The sequence below is a fragment of the Coturnix japonica genome, chromosome 1 (genome assembly GCF_001577835.2).
Source record: "Coturnix japonica isolate 7356 chromosome 1, Coturnix japonica 2.1, whole genome shotgun sequence".
NCBI classification, from domain to species: domain Eukaryota; kingdom Metazoa; phylum Chordata; class Aves; order Galliformes; family Phasianidae; genus Coturnix; species Coturnix japonica.
The window spans coordinates 18373661-18397654 of NC_029516.1; the positions used below are offsets into that span (position 1 = coordinate 18373661).

General features: G+C 41.2%; 1 protein-coding gene across 5 annotated transcripts in view; it reads right to left on the reverse strand.

The window, feature by feature from the left end:
• Positions 1 to 23994, reverse strand: part of PLXNB2 (plexin B2) — a 249814-nt gene that overhangs the window by 86494 nt on the left and 139326 nt on the right. The window lies entirely within an intron of this gene.

Consider the following 23994-nt stretch of genomic DNA (forward strand, 5'->3'; position numbering starts at 1 on the left):
CCAGTTTCATCCCACATACCTAATTATTTAGGCAGTCTCCAAAGACTTCTGTGGGCAGCCTTCATCATGCATCTTCTGGGCTCTTAGGCTAAATGTTTCTTTTACAGCACTCACTGATGTGGTTAAAAGGCCTAATCCAAGCCTATTTTACAGTGTTTGCTTTCTATATGGGGTGCTTCTGTATATATGTATATATATTTGAAATTTGAATTTACAGCGGCTACTCAAGGTATTTAGAAATGCTGTACAGTAGATAAACTCTAATTTTAAACACAGCCTGCACACTTTTAAATGGAGAAAACATACCTAGGAAATTCTTCCAACATGATCTCCATGCATAAACAATTTTCGCTTGAAACTGTTTGAAAGCAAATAAACCAGAAATTTATAGGGCTACATTTAGACACAAAGTTTACAGTGCTGATGCTTATGGATAGTAACAAATATGCTTCAAAGCACGTCACTGAACAGAGAACCTGCACTTCCCAGCAAAGCAGCTGAAGGACAGTCAGAATAATGATGCTCAATGTACATTAAACTTCCTGAGGGGAAGTGCAGGGAGAGGTGCTGGGCTCTTCTCCGTGGGAACTGAAGACAGGATGTGAAGGAACAGCACAAGGCTGAACCAGGATTGGACATTAGGAGAAATTTCTTTAGCATGAGGGTGATGAAACATTGGAACAGGCTTCCTAGTGAGATGATGGATGCCCCAAACATGTCAGTGTTCAGGGTGAAACTGGGCAATGCCCTAAATAAGATACATCAAGTTCTGCATAGCCCTGAAGTGCTCAGGCAGTTGGATTAGGTGATCTTTGCAAGGCCCATCCAACTAAACTATTCTATTCCATTGTATAGGTGCTTCTGAAGCCTTTATAAAGACAGCCTTATTTCCAAGTAATCAATGCACAGCGCACAGTTGTTTGAGGAATATTTCTGATATTACGTATGGTGCACACGGAAAGAACAAACTATTATTGCAATAGTTGAAGAACATGCTTTTGTTCATGCTGTGCATTTCATGAGATAAATCATTCTATAGGCTCAAGTTAAAAAGAATAATTTTATGGCCCAGTTTACTCTGTAAAATACTCTTTTTAATCCTTGTAAAAATAAGCTTCGCGTTAATCCTCCTGTCTGAAAGCAATTTTGCAGACGACTTTGAACATTTCTATCACATTTTATTAGCTTTAAGCTGATCTAATTTCTCTAATTTTCATCAGGTTTATTACGATCTGTCCAGATATCAGATTTTTATTGTTGATCTGGTTTTATATAAAACCCTCAATCTGGTATATTTTAATTTCCCCAGCAGACATCTGTCTTCATCCACTTCTTGTAAAGAACTAAGCACCTTCTTGGCCCGTAATTAATTAGAAGCAATGACCCACGCATCAGGTAGTAATAGCATCCAATTAGTGGAAATGTATGATGCTTGCAGAAGCATTATCAGTCGCATCGGAGCACAGAGAGACTTGCCTGTTCGTGCTGCATGCCCTGGATGCGATGTACCAGCAATCTGTAGCCATGACAGTGTGCTAGCCCAGACTAAAAAATCCTACCCCTCGGCCTGGTCTTTTTTAATGTGAATTCCTAAACATATTCAGATGCTAATATTTTGCACATTTACAACTGCTGTATCTTCAAGCTTTAAATATGCTAACCATCAAATTCATAACAGTAAGACGGAGGCTTATTAAACATGTGAGCTAGAACCTGCCGGGCACAGGAAGGCTTTGAAGCATTTGCAACTCCCCTGCTGCGAGACTCTTCCCTTCCCTTCCTGAACAAAGCTGGAATCCAATCCCAGAGGCCAGAAACATCCATGTCCAGGGGCTGCAGTCACAGTACGACCCAGTTCTCAACAACAGGCAAATTTCCAATAGGTTTTTGCTGCACGTTTACAGATCCCACATGGAGTCACTCCAAGATATGAATGAATTGTGTATGATGCTTTGCAAAACATTTTGTTAATACAATCCGCTGTCATGTAAATACGCAGTACCTCCCACATATAACAGAAGGAGTTGCACGTATGTATCGCAGCAGAGTTTTCTCTCAGTAGCTTTCTGTTGAACTTAAATAGTGACACAGAAAAGTCAATAGGAAGCTCAAATTTACCATTTTCTCTTTGATGGGAGAAGAGGGTAGGCACAAATTGTAACTGACATTATAGAGAAGTTCAGAAATTCCTGAAGTACTGAAACATGGTGATGTCTGGGATGATGACTATTCTTTGAGTATCTCTGAAATATGTTTGCTTGCTCTGAGAATTCACTTAATTTCAATTCACAGTGTCTCTGGACTAGCTTTGTATCAGCATCCATAAAAAGCTGGAGTTCATCCAGGCTGCCACTTGATAGAACTAACATGATCGGCAATTCAACTCCTAATATCAATTCAAGGAAAGATGGCACCGAAAAGAGCTGGAGCTAAAAGATGGAACCAGACTTGACAAGGGGCTGCAGCAAGCGGGCTTATGAAGGATGAGGAAGCTGAAGCCTCGGTGCTTCAGTCCCTGTTTACCGTGACTAGGGGAAAGCCAGATGTTGAGCACTGTGCCTCCAGCTCTACTAGCTCATGCAGAAGGATGGAGCCTGGATTTTGCACCTCATTCTGCTCTCCATCACCACCACCACTCTGGCTTCATAGTAACATGGTGGGAAGGATGTGAATGCAGGCAAAATAAGGGTATAAGTATTTACAATAATGACTTCATGTCTAACCATGAATGTTCATTAAAAAAAATTGTAAGCAAGAGCGCTTCTTGTGCACATTTAGGAAGAGCTATCAATGTGCAGAAAGGAAATTCATGCAAACTAGCCCATGTTGCCTGTATATGCCAGCTGCCCCATGCTCTCTGCTAATTTGATGACTAAAAGCACGCCCTGTCATCAAAATGCCAAGAAATTCTCATAAAGTCTCATCCTATTAAAAAAATCCCCAGAAGCTTCCAAATGATTTTAATGAAAGCAGAAAATGCCTTTAGAGAACAAAGACGAAACATTTTTAGACTCAGCTTTCATAGATTTTCACTGCTTTTCCCATGGTGTGATATCCAGTAGTATACAGTTACATAACCACACTTGATTAGGATTTAACTTTACCTGATCTTATTCATCTCATTTCACTTTTAAACAAGATTTTGAAATAAGGCGCATTAAGGCTTTTAAGTCAATACTTTAAATTTAGATTTGTATAAATTTAGTCTAAGTATTTATTTCGAACATTAGGCTTATGTCAAGTAAGAGTATCCAGCTAAATTAATATAATCATTCAATAATATTAATCCAATGTGTGAACTCAGACAAGCCTTCAGAAAGTAGAAGCATTAACAGACCACCAAGCTGTGTAGAAAAGAATGAAACAAGAATGTGGCGAGAAGAAATCATTTACTGCCATAAACTGTCTTGAGAAACTGGCCAGCTCCTGGGACAAACCCCCTCAATACGACCACCCACAGGACACAGGCACAAGGAAACAGTCTGTGAAAGGGAATGGGGAAAAGAACTGCCTATGTTTGGTGCATTTGTTATTTCATTGAAATAATTGATCCCTGATGGTAAAAGATAGTAACACTGGTGGAATTCAGATACTCCAGACATTAATGAAGTCTCTCGCTCTCTGGCAATGGATTTAAACTGCGTCTACTCCCACTGCACAGTGCCTTCAGCAAGAGAGGGCAAGTGTTCACAGTGAGGAGTTTATAATTCAAAATGTAAAGCAAGGTCACCTTGTTCAGATTCACCAATATGTAAAGCATGCTCTTTGCCACAGGAAGAGCTATAGGAGTGGACCAGAACTCACATTTCCATAAAAAAAAACAAACCACCAAAACCAAACAACCCAACAACCAAACACAAGGATCCCCAACAAATCCAAGGCAATGAAACTGCTGATTTCAAAGACCACTACTCAGTTTGAGTACATCTGGAAAAAAATGCAGCTGGTCAATTAGGTGATTAAACAAACACCTCCCCCCTGGAAAACAGCCTGCTCAGCAGGAGCATTGTTTGCTTATTTGAAGAAGTTCCTTAACTTGTAATGTCTTTTTCATATCCTTCCAGTCTAGGTCAAATCCTGAGAAGCTGTTTAATAACTGCTGACAGAGCAGTTTGCCACATGTGTTGGAGGGCTTTAGACAACCGAAATGCCATGCTCTGCATCCATCATCTGAGCCACATCCAGAATCCTTTCTGCATGGTAAGAACAGATCAGAGCTCTAGAAAGTGCTGTAGGTATTCAACCGGTAGCACAGATGAAACCTTTCATTAAGGTCTGAATAAGCTTTGAAGCAATGACAGGAGGGAAAACATCTACTTGGAAGGAACAGTCACCTTTGTGTAAAACAATCAGTGGTCCTTGTTCTAGGCAGCAGTGTGCAATGGCCATAAACCAGTGGGCAACATCATAATTTCTAGCACAAGCCAGGCCTCTCTTCTTGAGTATTATAATAATACTTGTGTAGAACTCACAGAGTGGTCTGGCTGGCCTGAAAGAGTTCAGCACTTCTATTAATAATGCTTTCCTTGAACTTACTGGATCTTCTCTTTGATTTATTAAGTCCTTCACAAGCTTTGGAGCGATATGCATAGACATACTAATATCTACACACAGGACTTGCTTCACCCAGCCCTGAACAAGTAGGATGATACAGCACCTGTTGTCTCTGCACCACCAACCCTACATAACAACATCTTCTGATGTACGACCATGCCCAATTAAATAAAAAGAACATTTTAAATATGCAGAAGGTAATTATTAGGGCTGGACTGTGGCCAGCACAATGAAGCAGGGGTGCCATTCTTTGAAAAAACTTGTACATTGTTTAAAAAGTTGAATGTCTGGAAGCTTTTGAGAGCTTCATGCTGGATTGCATGCGTTAGTGGGATATTCACAAGTGTGGTGCTTGCTTCCCACCACAGTGTAACACAGTCGCAGGGTCTTGGGTGAGACTATTTGTTTCAAAAGGATATCTGGAAATAAATGGCTTTCTAACCTACTCCTTCTTAGCTGTAATCACCCCTACCTTAATTGGACCCTATTAATTTGAATCAAGAATAGATAAATGAGGAATCAGGACTGTGCTGCTACTGTCACACCATTATTTTTCCTTTCATCCTGGGGAATTACCAAATCCTGCTTCTTAAAGAAGAATTTATATCGTTTTTCATGATTCCTGTCTGCTTTGCCAGTGGCTTTTTCTTTTTTTTTTTCTTTTTTTTTTTTTTTCAAGTGAAAGACAAAGTAGGAAGAAAGAGTTTGGTGAATAATAGGGAGAGATAACTTAGAAATAAGTCACTCCCTAATGGCTACATGACAATTACTAGAAGCACTACATTTCTACATGGTAAAGCGGTAAAGCTTTGATGCCAGAACCCAGTGATAGCAGAGGGAGGAAAAAGGTCTTAGCTCTTCTGTGCAGATGTGGAGACTCAAAGACATTTTCTTTTAGTGAATTTAAAGTCTCATCCTTTTCTTCTATAAATCTGAGATATAGGGCACTTCCAACTCCAACTGGCTTCCAGCTGAGCCTGTGCCACTGCACCCTCATGCCTCCCACCTACCCAAAAGATTTCAACATGAAAAGCTCCCTGACCTCTTTCAGAGGGAACAGGATGCAGCAAAAATGAGTGAAATATTTGTGATGGCCGCATCCTCTCCAAGTGCCCTTCCAAACCCCAGCCCTTCGATGGCTCTACAGTGAACTGAGCATTTTGTTCCTGGCATGCTGGAAGGAGCTCTGAGTATTAGTTTTGCTTACTCTGGTAAATCACTCTTCAAATGCCTTTTTAAACTTCCCTAAGTGCATTCAATCTTTTAAATTCAATCTGCCAGAGTTAAAGTCTCTTCTAATTTTTCTTTATTAGAGCAGGACACCAGCTTTTTGAATGATGCCTCTCATTCCTAATAACCTCCCTGAGTGCAGTACAGATGCTGCATCTCTCCTCACTCCTGGCAGCATGCCCTGACCTCTTTTTTCTTTTTTTCTTTTCTTTTTTTAAGCTGAGTACAAATTTGCAAAAATATTCCTAGTTCAGCTCAAGATAAAATAAACTATAATGCAAAAAAAGTACTGGATCCAAGTCTGGAGCCTCTAGTACAGGAAAGCTGCTGAGCTGACCAGAGGAGTCCCACAAGGATGATCAGAGGATTGGAGCACCTGAACACCTCTCCTGTGAAGAAAGTGTGAGGGAGTTAAAAGAGTTGTTTAGCTTGGAGAAGACTCTGGGGAGACCACATTGTATCCTTCCAGTACTTAAAGGGAGCTTATAAACAGGAGGGAGACTGACTTTTTGCATGGTCTGGTGACAGGACAGGGGGAACAATTTTTGCATGATGGCAACAGGACAGGGGGGAATAGTTTAAAATTAAAAGATAAGGGATTTAGATTAGATCTGAGAGAGAATTTTTTTTACTCAGAGAGTAACTGGAACAGGTTGCTCAGAGAAGCTGTGGATGTCCCATCCATTGAGGCTCTCAAGGCCTGGTTGGATGGGGCCCTGGGCAGCCTGAGCTGGTGGGTGGCAGCCTGCTCATGGCAGGGGGTTGGAACTGGATAGGCTTTAAGGTCCCTTCCAATGAAAACCACTCTACAATTCTATGATAAAAGCAAAAAAACTAGTAACAAACAGCAGAGGAAGGGTGATGGACCACTGGAATAACTGGGTTGCCCAGAGAGGCTGTGGAGTCTCCTTCTCTGGAGATACTCAAGACCCGTCTGAATGCCATACTTGTGCCAACATACTGTAGGGTACCTGCTTTAGTAGGATAGTTGGACAATATGATCTCTTGAGGTCCCTTCCAACCCCTGTGATTCTGCAGTCCTGTGATTCCTGCAGTCCCTGCGTGCAGCTGGCCCTCAAGTAGCTTGCCACAGTTATTATTTTATATCATTATATCATCCTTGTATAAGGCTGAACCAGCCATGGCATCCAGAGCAGAAGGCCTCATGACTGCAGGCTGAAGCTGTCACACTGCTGAGTGGCACATAATGGACACGATGCTCAGCCCATCAAATGCCTGTTGATGACAACCTCCCCCAACCACAAGTACAGTTTGCACATAGCTTACTAATGCTGTGGTATATATGAAAAACTGCTGAGAGAAGCCATCTAATTCTGACTCTTGAAGTGATTTCAGTAAACTTTTTAGGTTTTTTTTTTTTTTTTTTTTTCCCACTCATGGTTTGGACTAATTAGACCGCAGCTTACTTATCAAATGAGCAGTCTTTCCCCTTCCATTTTCATACCTCAAAGAGAAGGCTATTCAAACGACATAGGTAGTATTAAAATTTGAGAATCCATCCAATTAAACACCAATACAGGAGGAAAATTATCCTTTTAAGAGATTACTAACAGAACACTGGTTTCTGTTGTCCACATGGGATCCTGAAAATTGACTGGCTGCATGGAGCTTGACATTTTATACTGCTTCAGTGTAGAAATGGAGCAGAATTAGGAAACAATTATTGGTAAGTATGCAACTGTGGCACCATAAAAGCCCCACGGGTAAGACCAATCTGAGGAGAAAGAAATGAAAAAATAACTTTCACATTTTTTTCCTTTTTTCCTTGTCTGCACAGTTGGAAATCTATTCCCTGCTGTTCCATATTTCCTACACTGATTAAAAGTGTTACCTACTGCATTATTCTCTTCATGGTCTGGATTTTCCAGGTGAAAGCATCATTAGAAACGAGGCTGAGGTAGGGAAACAGAGCTGAATAGAAGAATTCTTGTAAGTAGTAAAATGTATTTTTTCACATAATGTTTTAGCCATGGCAGAAATTGCTTTTCCACATCAAAGTCAAGATACATTCAAATGAGTTAATACAAGAACCTCATGGATAAATAAGGCCTTTACATTTTTAGGAACAAACAGACTTGTAACAAACAGTGCTGGGTATTAATTGTAGTCAACACCAAAAGCTTCTTATTCTAGAAAAGCTTTTTCAGATATTTCTGCCCTTCCTTCTCTGCAGAGCCCTCTGGAAATGACAGGATTGATTGTAGCATATCCCCAGAGCATTATGTCTTTCAGCACAGGAGAAGAATCAGAAGCCCTCTCTCTTTGAGCTGAACTTCTCACGTTGTGATCAGGAAGAAACTTTTCCAAAGAGCATCAGTTGTCTCATCACTATTCTAGTAACTGTGTTTGAGAGGTGAAAGGAGCATTTTGAGTCTCTGCTGCCTTGTTTCTGCCTAACACAAGTTAGCACTAAGTATGCCATTAACTCGCTCAAAAATGTAAACAAGCTAATTTTAGTGATAATGACAAAGGAAGATAAATAGACTGGACTCAATTAATGCTGATGCTGGAAGCTGCAGTAGAAAGTCAGCACTTCTTAAGACTGTTCATTCCACAAACTCCCAGTCATCTTATCCTGTTTACATTATGCATTCAGCGGAGTAGTGACACACATACCCTTCCACGTTTTCCCCTTAAATTTGCAGTTTAAAAACTCATGGCTCAGGTAAAACATGTTTCGATTTACTACATTCCTGTCAATTGTATTTGCAGCACAGTGGTTGCCCAGAACCACCACTAATAAATTCCATTTTTCCTAACTTTGAATTTTAAAAACTCCTGTCTTGATGAAATCTCGGGAATGAAAATCTTCTAAAATGCAAGAATATGTTTTTCAGTCCTGCTTTCAAAAGGTGAACTTTACATAAGCAAACAGGAAGCTAAAATAACCCATGAACTTTGCTTGTCTTCAGTGAGTCACTTACAGATCGCTGTATTCTTTGGACAGCATTTATAGGAACACTTCAACACCCCTTAATCTGCTGCAGTTTTACTGCCTATAAATGGGTTAAAGTATGTGGCACAGCGTATAATTTTACTGCTTCTTTCAAAGAGGCATGTGTGAGATTAATTAATTGCCCTTAGAAGGAAATTTGCTAATTTATTCCACGCTAATGGAATAAACCATTCGTAGTCCTTTAACTACAAAAAATGAAAGTAGCATTTCTAAGGTTTATCCATCGTAACAGGGTGCTGTTTGCATAACTTCTGCCTATGTATACCATTAGTTTTCTGTTTTTTCAAGTCAAATTCCCCCAAATTCTGTATCTTATATAAGCACAACTACCTTCCCGATTGCCAGAACTCTGCTGCCCTGCTCTTTTTCTCATACTGAAGCCTGTCTGGGAACCTCAGACTAAACACTATTATATTCATCTCCACTAGAAGCTCAATCCAGGATTTAGAGCACTTAAGCACAGCAGTGGGGATTGCTGCACTTAGATGCCAGAGCCGCCTCCATTCAAAAATAAATGCAAACCTGTGGCTCTAGGAGTGGAGGATGAAGAACACGCTAATAATGCTGCAGTATTTGCACAGCAGCTCTATGGCTGGAATACTTTTTTAGGAATTCGGAAATCTCAAGTTCAGGCTTTCTGTTGAGCGCACCCATCTGCACCTATCTCCCTAATGCTTTGCTACCAGATGTCTGTGCCCTAAGGGGCTCCTTCCCCATCTCATTTAAAAATAACAAAACAAAACAGTGCTGCACAAGAAACACTTGTTTCTGCATTTATAGGAACAGACAGAGGGATACCTGACTTGCAGAGTACTGAGTTGTGTGGGTAATTTGGACTTCCTGGTGTAGGATCATTTTGTTTATTTTAGCCAGTGATTAATATAAAGCATTCAACCTATTTTCAGAATGGGAACCAGATCTCGTTTTTCCCCTTCTTTCTTCTTCTTTCTCAAGCTGAGGAACACAACAAACCCAGATGCCACACTTCTTCAGAACAGATGTAAAGGGAAGGGCACTATCATCAGCATCATGTTCCTTGTCCAAGACATTTCAGAAGAGAAAACAAGCCTTGCTCCATTTTTATTCAGAAGAACAACACTGCAGATCTGATTGTGCAAGGGTCCAGCTTGTGAAACTAATTTTGACGTTGGTGTCTCTATGCATCCAAACATAGGGGTGGGAAGACTCCCAGAAAGGAAGACTTCAAATATCATTTTCTCCTAGGCATTACTTGCTAACTATTTTGGGTGCTCATCTCACCAAGTGCATCTTCCCGTGCAGTAAATGGAAGTGGAGGCACTCTCTGATTATGCTCAAGTTAGTCACTGCTCTAAGCATTATTAGCTTTATGTCTGGTGGGCTGTGATAGTACTAAAACCAAAACCAAATAAACATAAAAGAAAAATACACTTTTATCCACTGTCAGTTATATCCCAGCGCTAGAAAGAAACCATACTCTTACAAGCATAGCCATGAAGTACTTGTCTATGAAATAACTGCCTTGGATATTTTTGTTTTTAGCCCAAGAAAAGATTTGGGAACAGCAGGGATACAGGCACTCACCTCTTCTAAACTCTGCATCACATACTTTATGGAATATTTTATCTTCAACTATATTTAAGCTTTTACCAGGATAACAGTCTTTGTTTTGGCAATGGCTCCCACAGTAGTCTTGTAGGAGAGTTAAGTTGCAATAGACCAATATTACAACTATATGGAATAAAAACAAGAATTTACAGTCCGCAAAGGGAAATCTCAGCAGTAGGCTATGAAAATGCTGGATGCTAATGCGATACCTCAGTGAACAATACTCTGTGTTCCTCAGATTACACAGGGAAATGCTTTTAAAAGGCAAAGTACACACAATTGCTGACTCTGTCCTTCTCTCAGCTCAGTCCAGAAGTTCAGCGACCATCAGAGCTCTCACAGGGATAACAGCCATGCCGCCTCGAGCTGGCAGAATGCATTTTTCTGGGGGTTGCCATGGCAATCTATAGCATGCTGATCCCCAGAGAGCTTCACTCAAAATTCACAGGGAACCAGAGCAGGACAAAGAAATGACACCCAAGTAAAAGGCAACAGCAAAATTGTGTATACACTTCCATATGAAAGCTTTCAGAGAAAAGATATACTCAGAATGGAAAGGACTGTAGGAAAAAAGCATGGTCTTCATAGCCCTAACTCTAGACCAGGATGACCTAGTGAATAAAACTAAGAATTTCTGACCCTGTCTCATTTTGTGGACTGCTCCTTGGCACAGGTTAAATACTCAGCTTCTGTACTGCAGAATCCTTATTTCTGCAGCATGGATAGAGATCAAGTGATAACTATGCAGCCTAAATGACATAGATGTCTTTAATAACGTAACACTGTTGAGAAGTAATACTTACTACATAAAAAGTAAATGTCAGAGTTTGGTCATAACATTACTTTTCATTATTCCAAGAAGACAATGAATACAACAATTCTTCAGTATTTGAACAATTTAAATTTTCACGAAATACTTTATGTCATCTGCTGGCCCTTATGCCAGTTATGCTCTCTTAATGCATTCTCAACAAAAGAGAATTAAATTTGTCTGAACATGAAAGCAACACTCTGTCAAGTGATGTATGCTCTCAATATAGAGTTGAGAAACCTCTCATATGTCCTTTCACTCCCTGCATACAAAAGCACGATCTGGTCAGGCAATGCACTATAATGGCCATCCACGCAGGAATAAACCATCAAGAAGGGACACTAAAACTGAAAATCTGGGCCATGTCAGATATGCCACAGTCCAGAAATAATACCAAATGAAAGTCGATCAATGTTTCGCTATTAGGCAGCGTGTTTTACTTAGAGCTTTTAAACAGACACTGTCAGGCACTTTTGCACGCTAAAGAGCTCTGAAATCAGTTAATCTTACGTTGGTTGATGTTCAACCGCTTGTGTACAGTGGTTTCTTTTCACAAAATACACAGCATTCTCTTTGTTTCTACCTGGATCTCTTCTTATTGTTACAATGGACATAAGCCATCATCCATTAGATCTTCATGCATACACAGAAGTAATGCCTCCTACTTTGATGGTGGCCCACAACATCAGAGGTGAATGTTGGTGGCACAGGAGTAGAATCTGACCCTTTCCACCAATATTCCCTTACATTTTGTTGTTGTGTGACAGATGGCAGCAGAGGGGCAGCCTGACAAAATGCCATCTGACATGGATGAAGCAAAGATGTGGAAATAAACTCCTCCATGTGAAAAAAATGGTATCCATTAACATTTACTGATGCTCGCTGAGCATTTATGAAAACCAAACAGTGGATGGGTGCACAGTGAGGTGGTGGGTGATGCATTTCAGCAGTGGTGACAGCAATGTGAAAGACAAGCCATGTTCCAAACAGCTGTGCACAGCTGTCACATAATGAAATGAAGAGCTTTGCAATCAGCTCACTCATGCAAATCAGTGGATTATGACCAGAGAACTGTGTAGAGAGCTAAATATTGGCTTCAAGTGTCAATGGTGGCAATGCTGGAATACTGCACAGTTTGTGCCAAGTGTTCACATAGGAACAGACAGGAGTTTGTAGAAGTATCCAAGTTTGTCAGGACCTACTGAACCAGTACAAGGCTGAAGGTGACTATTTCCCCATTAAAGAAAAAGTTCAAGATGCTTCCCTCAGTAGGTAAGTGATGCACACCGCCTTTTGAAATAGGAAAGGGACAATCCTTTCGGACATTCTGGAATCTGGATGAACCATCAACTCTGACCACTACATTGTGACACTGACTAAGCTGAAGGCTCAAACTTCTAGAGTCAGTCCAGAGAAGAAGTAAACCATGATGCAAGAGTAACCTCTTGCATCACAGTGACACCAGACTCCATACCCGTTTGAAGACCATGGAGAATACTGCCGGTTTTGGCTGGACTGTCCTATCACATGCACCATACAGTCTGGATTTGGCACTTTCAACTTCTGTTTGTTCAGGCTGATGAAAGATGGATTGTGAGGGCAACATTTTCTTAAAAATGATACCATGAAACAGTGGGTCCCCTCTTCTGGTGCAGATTTTTATGAGTGTGGCATACAGGCTCTTGTATGTATGGCTCTGTACATAATCACATTAGGAAAAATGGCCACCTCCTGGATGAGCAGGAACCTTTTCATTCAGATCCACTTCAGCCTTCATCAAGTTTCTACCGGACTCTACAGCAGTAACCACTTAACAGCCTTGCTCTGTTGTCATTCACCAAAATTTAGTGTGCAGTCTGTCACTTATGACCGCAGGCAGCACTTTACCCACTGCCTTTGCGTTCGTGCCTGATGCCGTACCAGTGTGCTGTACTGACACTAATGCCCTTCTGGAAAGCTTCGCTTCTTTACTATACTCACATTCTTACAGCCCTAGGATACCCACAGGATATCCATATATATGGATATACTTCAATGGCTATTTGGATGGTGTGCAACATTTTACTCCACACACGTGTCTTTTTAAACTCTGGTTCCTTCATTAATCTTGCTTTGACATCCAGTCATGAAATGAATTCTTAGTGCTTCCCCAGACAGTCAACTGTCTGGTTTTCAAATCAGCACAGGACTAATCATTGTTGGCTGGAGGAAGAGCCGAGGGAGAGATCTAACCATCACCTTCCATAATTTCTTATCCTAGGCTCCTTCTATCCTCAGTGTTGCTGACAACAGTCTTGAGCAGTTTCCCTATACTTCAGCCTTTCTCCTTTCTGCAGCACCCACGTGATAAGGCAGAAAGTGGGGTTACTGATGTACTCTGGTCATTGATAGTGATCTATCTGCCTCTGCCCCACTTCTGTGCACACTCATACCCACAGCAGCAACTTTGCCACTATGGGCAGAGCTCCCTGGCAGCTCCCACCAACGGGGACATCTCACAGCAGTGCTTGTGTCCCATGGTAGGAATTGCACTGGGGTCTCTGTTTTTTTCCGTTCATTGGCCCTAATCTACTACTCACTGCTGCTGTCCACAGGCACAGTAAATGGCAGCAGTGAGCTGGCAGGCTCTGCTGAGCTGATTTCTCTCTACTGACTGTAGCTGGCTACCTTTTCCTCAAACAGCTCCTGGAATACTTGGGCCCCCTTTTTTCCATATGCTTTTACTCTTTCTGAGACTTCGCAAGCTGCTGATTCCTGAACAGGAGTGCTATAGCTTTTGGACATAAACACTCTTGATCTCCTTTAACAGCGCCTGATTTATTTGCTACATATACTAGTATTTCTGCTCCCTTGCAGGAAAAGAACTTTAATGAGATCCCTACAAAAACGCTGATTGCGGTAGGCATAATATTACGGTTCTTATTCTCTCATACCTTGATCCCTTTAGGGAAGAGGTTTTATTTACCGCGCATAAAGATGAAGGTTGACAGACAGCCTTCAAATCAAAGCACAAGCCAGAAAATGTCTGATTACTCCCGGAAGCAGCATTTAACAGCTTAACTTAGTCTTTATTTAGATATTATTTTGCATATTTCACCAGTAATGAAAGCAAACTTGTTGCGAACAAAGTCATTTGGTAATCTAATTTATCAGCATCACTCACACACTGACAGACAATAATTTTAATAAAATCTTCTCTTATGACATCAATTTGTTCAAATTTCCCTTTTTTTTTTTTTTTTTTATTTTTTTTTTTTTTTTTTTAAAGCTTATGTATCTTCCAGGGCCAATGAATGGAAAAGAACAGAGACCCCAGTGCAATTCCTACCATTTCTAGAGAACACAGTGGTAAGTTGTGCTGTGCACCTGCCAAGGGAATATACTCAAAAAGCTCTACTCTCCTCACTTTAACAGCAGGCACCATGCCACCCACTACTTGTGTATGACAATATTTTACAAGGATACGGCAACTCTTTAAAGCATGAGGATGAATTAACAACACAGGGACTGTCAGATATTTACCTTGCCCAAGAATGTTAGATGTATTAGAAATGCCAAAGATAATAAATGTAGTTCAACTTCACAAGAGGAGTTGGCAGAACATGACAAAAAGCATCGTTGCAGAGATGCTTGCCTCAGTCGCGTGTCACAAAACATCAGACTTGCATCCCCTCCTCTTCCCTTTCCTCTCCCCAATTATTCAGCAACTGTAGTCACAGGCAAGGCTCCTGTCACCGCTTAAGAGACACAAGGGGAAGATCACAGCAAGCCTAATACCTCACTTGGGACACCTTCTTTTTCCTCAACTGTCCCACAAGGTCAGAGTTGCAGTTTTATCTAGTGGATCTGACAGCAAGCTGTTTGCCCATCTCTCCACAGTCTGCTCCACCATTCAGTTCAAAGAAAGATCTTGGGTAAATGTTATGTGTTGCCTAACATCTGGGCAGAACAGCTGATACCTCTTTCATCAACGGAGAGAAGGTAATGAAAGTAAAGCATCTGCTTTGGGCTGGTTCTGCCAGCAAGAGAAGGTTTGAACACACTTATGGAGCTGCTCTAGCAGGAACTACTCAATTTTTGTCTCCTGGTCAAGTCGGTTTTCAACTCTTTGCTTAGGCCTGTGGTGTGGCTGCACACTTTATGCCACCTGTGGAAATGGTAGAAACAAGCAGGTAGGGGAGATGAGAGAACGAAAAAACTTTGAGTAGCATCAGTGTGCACTGGGACCCAATGAAGTGACTGTTTAAATATGTCTTGACACAATTCAGGGGATGTAACTTCAGTAGGTGTCCTAGAACTGGAGAAAGAAATACTATCTCTCACCTTGTCAGAGAAAACAGGCAGGCTTGCTGGGAGGGGATGTTATCTCTGCTCATTTGTCTTTTGTGAGAATAAATACCTGCTTTGTATAGGATGACTATTTTCAGGATACCACATTTGCTTACAATATGGCAGTACATTCAATTTTGCTCAAGTTGTGCAAAATGGATGTATTGGGAATGCTTTCCTTTCTTTAGTTATTGGTTCCCATCCCCAGTCTACATTACTTACTTGTTCTCTTCCTCCAGGCCTATATATACTTCAAAGACATGTTTTCAAAGACCCATTTCTCTCAGCATAGCTTGCCCCCCAGCTGTAAAAGCTTTGCTCACATATACCTCCCCAAAGAGAGTTAACTTCTTAGCATAGAACTCCTTTAGGCAACATCTGCAGTCATGCAAACAGGTAGAAGGCTCCCATGTGGTGCAGCTCAAGAAGGAAACATACACATCCTGCAAAGCAAATCTAGGGTAGCCTCACAAATATTTATACATCAGATAAAATCTATATCCTGTAGCTTGGGCCACTATAAACAAATGCTACCCAATATATCTTTCAATTCAACCAACTGAAGAATTCATGTGTAGATGGATGACCTGATTTGAGTTAACCCAAGGGTATAAAAAATCTAGGAATGCAATAAATCTGTTTACTCCTAAGTTTCTGACCACATACCACTTGCCTCCTCAGCACTTTGCAACAGCATCTTTTTTGCTTTGAGATCAACCAGTCTTCTCAGCAGTCACTCAGTTTCTGGATACTTGTGACAAAGCATTGGCAACTAATGCCACTGTAGAGCACAAATCAAACCAGCCCAGATAGGTTTCTCCTGTATGGATGGTATATCTCATGCTTTCAAAAAACACAAGAGGTTAGAAGGGACAAAGGCCTTCAGGAATCTACTCTACTATCCCTGACATCAGGTCCTCTGTACTTTCTTGTTCATCATAATAGAAATGGTATTGTGATCCTCTTTTTCCCCCCCTGAGAGTGCCCTGAAAAGAGAATGTGCAACTGATGCAGAGGATGATAAAGCCAAAGCCACAGACCAGCTGTTTGTTCTGAGTGAGAGGAGCCTGGCACCCCTCGCCATGTCCCCACCACCACATGTCAGAGGATCAGAGAAGGAAACAGCTCAAGAAAGTAAGAGTAGGAAGAGCAGGTCGGACCTTAAATCCCCATAACACTGCTCACAATGAATAATCCCCATAATACTGCTCACAATGAATGTCTTGGTTCCTTCCACACAAGTGGGAAGCTAATCTTGTATGTTTTGTTTTTAAGCATTTAAGTTATATGTAGCTCTGTGCTTATATACAAATAATAACCAAGCTCTCAAAGCAATGCACACCTCCTGCCTCCTCAATGCAACCAGCAACTTCCTCCTTCCTTCAGGTTCAAACAACAGAGAAACAAGCTCTGAAAAACCTGCTTTTGGAAAATGAAAGTCAAGCTTTGAAGAGAACCGTGGCAGGTCCCTTCAGATGTCTGGAAATTTCCAGACAAGAAATCACCAGCTGTGTATAAACACTGGAGTTACAATGTTTTGCAAACTCAGAAATTTCCAGGAACTGTAATTTAATACAATTCATTAAATAGTCACAAATTAAACTGATGTCATTTTAAGTAAAAGCAGGAAGGAGAAACAAGTCTGTATTTTGCGCATCTCTTGAGGACTTCTATTTACTGTATTGACTTACTGACTGACAACAAGAAATCTGATGCCTAACACGAGATATTCTTACTTCTTGACATACCTCATGATATTGTGCTCCATCAGATTGAGTGCTACAGCAACAGGATGCTTGCATATTGCCTAGATATGATTATATTGCCTAGATTTCCAAAGGAATAGTGATTTTTAAATGTATTTTTTTGCATGCATTGCATTAACTGAATCAAATAAGGCTGAGGTTTGCCTTGAATTTAGCTCTAAAAATTATTTACAGGGCAAGTATTTAATTTTTACCTTTATCTCTGTTACAGCCCTTAATTAAATATAACATTAACTGAACTAAAGAATATTAAAGAGGTTCTTCTCAACTAATACATTTAAATGCACAGGGAGAAAAACAAAACAAGAACACAAGACAGGATTATAAACAGATTCATACAAACAGCATGAAGAAGGCAGCACCCTGCTACAGTTGATGGCAGAAAAGACCCACAGGGCAGCCAGTGTGAAGAGGCGGGCAGGGAGACACCCCAAAATGCCACTTTTGGGTTCTGCAGGAGTGGCGAAGCCAGAAATTAATTAAGTCTGAAGGGAATGAGGAGTCCTAAAATTATTCATTTATAAGCAATTGCAGCCACCGCAGGCACAGCACTCAGATGCCTTCAGTGTGCCAGCAAACAGAAAATGGCAGCAGTGTTGTCAATAAGGAGAACAGCAGAACAAGCCCCTCAGAGCTTGCTCACTCACCTTAACCTGAAAAGAAGAGGATAAAGATGAATTTACCATCTCCACCACCAGCAGCCACATGAAGGGGTTCACTTTGGCCCAGAATCAAAGGTTTATAAAGACAAAGCTATTGTAGCATCTGAGAATAACACTAAACGACATTCAAACTTCAGAATCAATGCTAGAATCAATGCTGACAACTGATTTGCAGCAGTTCCCACCATCTGAACGTGTCTCTTTTTCCAAACGGGGACAATTCTTGATTTCAGTTGTTGAACAAAATAGAAACCAGGTGCCAACATCAGTCCTCCCGTGTTCTCCAAAGGGGCACCACAGCTGCTTGCTCTACAACATCCCATGGGCTGAGCTTCACCAGAGTTAAGTGTTACAGGAGGCTATGCACCTCTCAGGCAGTGAATTCTGAGATGTAGCTGTGCTCATCAACATTTACAAGAAGGAAAAGAAGTATATAGTCTAGGTACCTTCAATAGATATTTCTCTGTGCACTTCCTCCATGCATTCCCCCAGAACTGAGATAATCCCACAACTTCACAATCAGCTTCAGCAGCACAAAGCACTGATGTGAAGCCCTGTTCCAGCACACCCAGCTTGTCTGCTCTGCTTCTGCAACTGGGTAAACTGCTTTGTGCTTTCTCTTGATCTCCACAGGATGCAGCAGTCCTTGCCAAAAATAACTATGTTTTAATTTTCCTTCACAATTCCCTTGAAGAGGTCTGCGCTGTTTTAATGCTGGAGCATCACATATCCCTTTAATCCCTGCCTACACATTTTAACATTTCAAACACAAGGTTATTTATAAACGAAAAGCCATTGGGGCTTTGGTGAGGTACGGTGGGGGACTGAAAGTGGGGAGGGGTCTGGGAGGGTGAGTCATCATTTTCTGGTTTTAATCCCTCGCTCCTCCTTTGGCTTTGTTATTAGCAGCAGCACTGAGCTTGAGCAGGGCAAGACAGCAAAGAAGCCCTCTGAATGCAAACGCGGGACAATGCCAGCCACCAATTCAGTCATGCAGTCCTGCTCCAGGCTGTGCCATCAGCCCCTTTTTGTAGCCCAGACTTCTCTCTCCCTAACTGCCAACCCCCCCCACTGACAGCCTTTGGCTGCTGTTCTGTTTGCCCCCACCTGTAAGAGTGAGAACAAATGGGACCAAAGTAACCCTGTTTGCTGAGTTCTGTGCAGTATTCAGGGCTGGGCATTAACACACTGAGTGGAGCTAACAGGTTACAGAAACTGCTTAGAGGGACAACGCGAGGCCGTGGAAAGCCCGCCTCACTCCAACTAAAACACTTGGAAACAAGTCGCGCAGCATACTGAAATGGGACACAGCAGTTGTTCCCAGTCCCCTCTCCTTTGTGGTTGTTGCTGAACAGCATGGCAAAAATTTGTCCTCCAGCCCAGTTACACCATTCTGCTGAGGCTGGAACAAAAGGAGAAAGAGCCATGGCAGAAATAACAAGGTAACCTGCATTTCTAATGGAAGCAACAGCAGGACATAAAAACCTTAATGCCATCACATGCAACATTTATTTGCACTTCCAGCACTCTCTTGCTTTCTAAACACTTTTCCTCCAAAACAAATTCATCAGACTGACTCTCCCAAACCTTTCTATAACCTCAAGTATTTTGCAGTTGCTGCTCCACTGAGAACCATACAACCTCTTGCCTTAAGCCCTGAGCTCTGGGCAGTGCAGAGGCCTGAGGCCAACCTGGCACCTGGCAACACGCAGCATCCAGCTCCAGAATTTCTAGGGGTGCTCGAGTTTGGAAAGGGCACATCCCTCAGGTTCAGCTTCCAGATCCATGCGTTAGTACCAAAATAGTTGCATTCAGATTCAGATGCGTGAATATTATGGGGACCCGACTATAATTTAGGATAACTACAAGAATATGCAGAACCTCTGAGAACTGGACTAGTTGTGCGGGTAAATGAAGTAGGCAGAAATTGTGAAAATGTGATGTTAGGCATAATTTCAACTTCCTGGGCTTTTTACTTACTTGACAAGTATGTGAAGAGGCATCAGCTAATACTGACACTTTGATCTTTAAAGTGTTTTGCCAAGTATTAATTAAGCAAGGGTCTTTTTGCATTTAAAAAGCTAGTGTACTGGATTTGAACTTATTTCCATCCCTATCCTAAAATAGTAAAGTATCCACTGTTTGTTTTTCTACATATTCCCTGGGAGATAATTTTGGAGAATAAGAGGCATGAGAAGTTGTCTGCATTTTGTTGCAGAAATCTGTTTTCCTATGGGTCTCATAGCCAGGCCCACAGCCTGAGATCAAATGTTCCAGAACACAGGGAGAAGAGGAACTCTCCATAACAAACACCCCCTTTACAGCTCACCTACTGGTATTTCCTACAATGCAGGTCACAAGGACACGTGTGAGAAGTTCATAACACACCACAGACACTCAAGCACTGCAATTACTGGTAAAGCATAGCCTCATTTCTCCACAGGAGGAAGGTGCCAACACATGGGCAAAACAGTATTCCAATTTCATCTATAGTCAGTGACATGAAGCATGTCCAAAACTCCGTGATTCTTTTGTTCCACAAATCACCTGTGTAGGATGCTGCTGGAGACAGTGAGCAGAGGCTTGCTGACAGAGCTGCTTCACTCCCAGCCTCCCCATGCTTGATAATGAGGGCAGGATGTCCTTCGTGGGCACCCTTGTTACAAAGATCTAAGAGCAACGGTGCAACATTTGGCCTTAAGTAGCCTACTGAATATAAACCCATATTAGAGGGAAAGAAAAGACTGTACTTGATAGCATATGGGAAAGTAGAACCATAAATCTCCAAATGTGCTGCTCTGCACACCCCAGAGAGATCATTATACAGGGCTTTCCTGCTGCTGATGGTTCCAGCCTGACCTGGTGTCACAGGATACGAGTGGTGGCAGCACTGGGAGATCCTCTCCTTCATCCTCAGTGATTTCTTTACTGTCAGCCAGGCAACACAAAGACAATTGCCACAGAGAAAGATAAAAACACATGCAACACATCCTGGGATAGATGTCAGAAGGCAAAAGCATGAAGATAGGTGAAAATCCTGTGTACTTTCCTCAAGCTCTGTTTAGAGACTTGGGTTTTGGGGTGACACCAGCAAAACCTCTGTGAGAGCATGCTACAATGTGCATGTCTCATTCTCACCTGGTGCCCACCAGACACAGGTGATATCAAACAATTGTTACCCAGTTCTTCAGTAGCTTCTGTCCCATGGATCTAAAAGGGGGTTTTCCAGGTGATTCTGGGGGCTTGGCCTGATTGAGATCACTCAAATATTGCTACATAAAAGAACTTAGAAATGTAATGGTAACGAAACTAAATTCTAAAAGCTGGAAAATACTAGCAATAAAGTTTGTTATGTGAACCCTTTATGATAGTCCCTATGGTGAGAGGCTTTTTGCAGTTCCCTGCCTCATTTCATGCACAGTACAGACATTACTTAATGAACTAGCGACTCTTCAATATTTATTTTTCTCCTCATTATCCAGTGTGGCTCTATGCCTTATTTACCATGCTATCCAAAGGCTGCCTAGAATTATTTAGTTTTCATGATAGAGTAGCCAAGTTCTTATGAACGACAATTAGTTTTACAATCCCCAGCTGGATCCTGAATAAAGGTGGACATTTGGAGGATGGTCATTCTTTTTAAGCAACTATTTTATAAACAAATAAGGCTAAAAGCATCTCTGTAGACTTCCCAGAAAGAACCTGCCTGCCAGGAAGCAGAGCTTAGTGAGAGCACATGACATGACGCGGTCCTCACCCTTCAGAAGTGTGTTGGAGCCAAGCTATTTTTGGTGCTGGTGCACACATTTTGCATAGAAACTGCCACTGAGAACGGAGAACAAAACTCTCAGTGTTACGTTAAAGACTAATTCTAGGAATCTCAGAATACAAGACACTCAGCAAGAAGCTAATTTTGGTATTTAATGAGGACTGGGTGTTCCTCTACCCCCGCCCTGTGCACCCTTCTACCTGTGCTCTACTTGACGGTGCCTGCTCCCAGCTCCCTCACATGCACCTCCACTTCCTTCTGCTTTCATTCATTGCCTCAAGGTTATTACGATATATTACCAGCATAATGCGATACAGTTATCAGCTTATCATCCCCTCCAGTCCATTATACATTTTTCCCAGCCTTTTCTTACTAATTAAATCAACAACAACAATATCGCTCCTTATCTTCTCTCTCCTCTTCACCAGGTGAAGAAACAAAGCAAAACAACATTTCCCAGGTTCCTCCAGTATATCCGCTTTGGCTTTCAGCTCTGTGAAATATCAGTCTGGTAGTTTTTTGGAAGAGAAAAGGGGAAGAGACAATTTCTGAAAGTTTATTCCACTTTTTGACTTTATGGGTAAAAAAAGCCCAAATCTTGCCAGCTATTCTGGTAAACGTACTTCAAATCCAAGTTCAACATTTTCTTTTCAATAACTAATTGACATTTGAAAGTTATTGGAGTTCAGAAGGATAAAACTCTAATTTTAATGTCTGATAATTGCAATAGCCAGAACAGATAGAAGTTCTTCAATTAGGAACTCAGTTTACACTTCTACAAAATTAAAATACCAGAAGAATAAGATCTACTGGAGATCATATCTATTCTTACATCAGGGAAAAAATATTCAACTCTCCACATGGATGGGTTTATTCCGCTGCCAGTTTCATGTCCAGGCAGTAATCACATCACCTACATTGTCTATTACTACTGAACTATCTGAAACACAATTTTAGTTCACATATTTTACTTGCTTTCATATACACACACATATGAAACAATATTTTCAAGGAGCAGTTATGCTTAGAATTTAACTTACACTCAAATGGCAGACTCCTGCTAAATAAGCAATGAAAAAAACACAAATAAGACAGCCTTGCTATCCTGCTTGTTACATAATTCTGAGGGAACTGATGATAACATTTTCCCAAGTTTCCCAGGTAAAACAGTTAAAAACTGAGTTGGTAACTATAAAGTGAAAGTAACCATAGGGAAACTTCTACAAACTCATTGCACACACATGGAATTTATTGGACGACATTCCATGGGCTAGAACACTCTACAGATCCTAAAGCTAAAATTAGTCACTTGTTGTTTGTTTTGATTTTGCAGAATTCCCACTGGGAGGTTTTAAAGACTTAATTTTATATCTAATAAGTGTATACTCATTTCAAGTGGGGCCGCATACTAGGATGCAGAGAGCCAATGCACAATCTAGCCTGTAAATCCCTACTTTAGGCACAATGTTGTCAAACTGTGGGATCTCTATTTCAGACAACTCAGAATCAGCAGACAACTCTATAGAACAGACTGCATTTTGCACAGCTCCTGTGCAGTACAATAGTACTGTTTTGGTACTATTAGTCAGTTAGTAACTTTAGAAGACAAGTTTACAAAAACCCAAAGCCTAGAATTAAAACTGTTCCAGCATGTTAGGCATTTAAAAAAGGATCATCATCATCCTGCTTGACATCTAAGTCATGAATTCTGTACTTTATCCAGCATTTGGAAAGACTTAGTTGACTGCTTCCTAACACATCAGGCAAGCTCTGGGAAATGGAAGGTGAGATCGTGGGAAAAATGTAATACCAAAAAATACTGGAACAGATCTGTGGCAGCTAGAAGTTTATGACCATCCCTGCTCTGCACACGAGAGACTCGAAACCTCCAGGGGTATGACTTCCAGAGACAGGTCTTTGCTTCTCACACAAATACATACATACATATGCCCCCACGCAGTTACAGAGTTCAGATTATTATGAAATACAGTTAGGAAAAGCGATGGCTTTAAGAAAAAATAATGGGGTATTCAAGAGCAAAGTAACAGTTTCAAAAGCGTCTAGAAAACCCTTTTCTAACCAAAGCTCTTATTGTTACAGAACTATTGACTCCAGGTTTGAAAAAGTGACCTCAAGTGAGCAATGATGCACTTAGCCTGGAACATGAAGCTGCTGTATTTCATCCCAAATTGAATTGCCAATCCACAGTGCAATCTTCTACTATCAGCTCACATATTTGGGGCAAGTACACAGAAAAATACTGTATAATGGATGTATTATTCCAAGTTAGACAAAATTCTTCTGGAAGT